Source organism: Homalodisca vitripennis, chromosome 4 (genome assembly GCF_021130785.1).
Source record: "Homalodisca vitripennis isolate AUS2020 chromosome 4, UT_GWSS_2.1, whole genome shotgun sequence".
Classification (NCBI taxonomy): domain Eukaryota; kingdom Metazoa; phylum Arthropoda; class Insecta; order Hemiptera; family Cicadellidae; genus Homalodisca; species Homalodisca vitripennis.
This window is the reverse complement of record NC_060210.1, coordinates 94,166,200-94,169,845: the sequence shown is the minus strand read 5'-3', so window position 1 is coordinate 94,169,845 and position 3,646 is coordinate 94,166,200.

The window sequence follows — 3,646 nt, the reverse complement described above, 5'->3', positions numbered from 1 at the left end:
TGTTCTAACATAATTCTAAGTACCACTTTTATCTCAACGACTCAACCAGTGAAATCCAAAATCGTCAAAATCTCAATCAGTAGAGCTTTTCCTCGGTATTTTTCCGACCGGAAAGTGTTTTATAGTTTTTTTTTCTCGATAATTATATATTTTATTAGTCGGCGTTGAATTAATATCTAAAATCAACGTCCTAACATAATTCTAAGTACCCACTTTTTAACTCAACCACCCAACCCAGTGAAATCGTCAAAACTTGAATCTGTAGAGAGAGCTTTTCTTTGGTATTTACCGACCGGAAGTGATTTTTTTTCTCGATAATCATATAGGTACAGTGTACAGTTTATTGATAACAAAAATCGTAGTCATTCAAATCAAAAACTCAATCGAAACACTACGTTTACCTCAATCACTGAAATCCAAATTAGTTAAGTTCTAATCAGTAGAGTTTTTTTCAAGTGTAATTTTCTTACCGAAAGTGATTTTTTTATATTTTTCGATAATTATATACACGTTCTACAGCTTAATCTTACCTAAAATCAACGTCGTAACTTACTTCTTAGCAGTCATTATACGTCCCCAAGACGAATTTGAACGATGTGGTCGCTAATTTAAACTGTTCGCCGTGTTACGGTTCAGTTTACTTTGCGACGTCACGTGACCGCGCCCTATAGAAATACCGTGATTACACTACACTATCCGAAAGGCCGAGCCCAAAAAGTATCATTTGATACTTTATGATTTAAACGAAATGACAATTATATGTTTAACAACGGTCACTTTAATCAATTAAATCAATCAATTTAATGTTTGTAGACAAGAGTAATGATAACTGTCCCTTTTTCTCCTGCTCAATGCTTAATTTTTTAATATGTCTTAAAATTTCGGGGGGGGGGGGGGGTCCGGACCCCCTGGACCCCCCTCTTCGCTACGCCACTGGTGTGTGATGGCATTCGTATCATCGAACGTTGAGTCCATCTGGTAGCCAATGTGTTAAACTACTACTATTTGGCTATTGGCTATTTATAGCCATTGTTGGTTCTAATGAATCTGTTTATAACCCCATCTAACCATCACTTTTCATCTACCACTTTAGACATTGTTAGTTTCAAAATATTTACTCTCCCACTTTTGTTTCTTATAATAAATTGACGTCCTCCTCCGTAGACTAATGATTATAGTTTCGGCTCTCTAACCGAGAGATCACGGGTTCAAATTCCGGGGAGGACCAATCATGTACTTTGTACTTTGAAAATAAAAACCAGTGCACTTCGAAGCCGGCATAGCTGACGCTGAGGCTCAAACGAGATAAAAAAAATACCTTTATTCAGACTCTTTTCCAGTCCTAACCTGTATAACCAAGCAATTCGCATCAATTCCTCTGATAATTGTAAGTTGGAATATTTATTCAATGGAGCCTTTTAAAATAAATATGAGCCATAATCCTTCTCATAAAATAATTTTTCAGTTGCATGAATTGAAAATGCAACATGACATTATATTTTGGAATCGATTAAAGTTATAAGTAGAGGTGTTTACTTTTGTAACAAAAATCAAAGGTCAGGTGTGTTATAAGAGAATTAGGTCAAAGAAACCACCCCGTATTCCTATCTTACTTAATAAGAGTGAAGTTTGTGAGACTAATGAAGAAAAAGAAAACATTTGTTATAACGTTCACGCAGTATATTAAATTTCAAGATTTGATATTCATGTCTAGAGTCTCTTCTGATTTTTAAACTGTGTATTAACAAACCACTTACTAGTATAGTAGATGATACTTATCCTACTAAGCATATAATATATTTAGTAAATAAAGCAATCAGATCCAACACATAAATAGAACACGTCGCAAATAGATGATTCATTAACTCTCACCTAAAAATCTAATTACCGCATTGGTTGCCTAAAGTGCATAAACATGGCATTCCAATGAGACCTTTAATATCTGATTGTATGGATAAGAATTATTCACGTGAAAGAGATTCGAGCATTTTATTAAAACAAAAACATTAATTGTGATGAAAATAACATTCTCGTCAATTTCATTGTACATTGAATCGGTTTTCACCAAAATTCCAAGAACAAATAACGAAGGAAATTAAATTATACGAGTACATAAGTATGAATAGGAATAACAGAATTGGCAGAAATATATCTCCAAAAAACTTATTTCGTTTTTGAACGTAATTTCTATGCACGGTGGGAAATAAAGTGATAACCCGGCTATAGGATCACCATTGTTATTTGTAGCAGCAAACATGAAAACAGCTTTAAGAATATTTCCCTGGAAGAAGCGCAGAAAACCCATAAGTTATAGGTTCGCTAAGTAGATAACGTATGGACGCCTTGGCGTCACGGTAAAACAGCATATTTGTGGCTTACGTGAATTTCTACAACGTACAAGTGCCATAATCCTAAAATCAGGTTTAAAATAGAAGTTGAAAAGGTTGGTTTTTACCATTTTTGTACGTAATGACAACTAGGAAAGAAGACGGGAGCATAGGACATTCATTATATAGGAAAACAACACTCACTAATAGATATCTGAACGCCGATTGTCATCATCATTTAGCCCAGAAGATTGGAGTATTGAATACATTAGTTACTTGGGCGATGCTTAGCTGGAATGAAGGGAAGAGGACATTATACAATACATTACAGGAAAATAAGTGCAATACTACACCGGTTAATGAGGCGTTTGAAAAACAAGTTACGAAAGTTACGTATCAGAGTGTGCCAAATTTAGATCAAAGTGTAAAAGTGTTCAAAATTGGATTTCTTCCTTACACTCAAGAAATGGCCGATAAAATGGGGAGGATATTAAGAAGACATAATATTAAAATATGAAAACTGTATTCAAGTCACCTTAAAAATTGAAGAAATGTTTGGGGCCAATGAATATGATTCCATGCCGTTTAAGTTCCTTTTAGTGGAGTCTAAGTCTACGTTGGGGAGATAAAACGTTTGATACCTACGAGTGAGTGAATACATTAGACACAAGAAATCTCAATATACGGAAAAATCTTACTTAAAACAGAACACTGTTTACGTAATTATATCGTGGATGTAGGTGGGTCCAAGGAGCTCCAATCGATATCCGGCATATTAAAATCTGCAAGTAAACATCAGAACCAACCTGATTCACCACTTCTCCAACAATTATTGATAAATATGAGTACACATCCGAAGGCATGCAAGTTAGAATATAAACGCATCCTACTAAGAGCTTTGAAAGGGTTTTGTTATAGTTTAGGAGATAGAAGATGAATTCAAAGTAAGTAGAAATACGATTTAAAAATACATTTGTATCGGCCGTAATAGGCACCCCTCGCCACTCTCCTTGGTACTAGTATAAGAAGTTATGTTACACCGGTAAGTACATCTGTCACACCGGTAAATATTTTTAAACAGTATATCGCTTAATTTGAGTTGTAATGTTTTTACAATAGTTTTAGATTATTTGTTAAAATCTAGTCTGTATATCAAATTATACCAGGAAACATTTCATAAAAATCGTGCAATATTAGTTCAAATAAAACGTTTTACTCTATGCTTTGTCATTTTTACACTATTCAATGCATCATTGGTGGTTTGCAGTAGGTTAATCTATTGCGGTTTGTTTTTGTTTAGCAGTTTTGCTAAATACCGA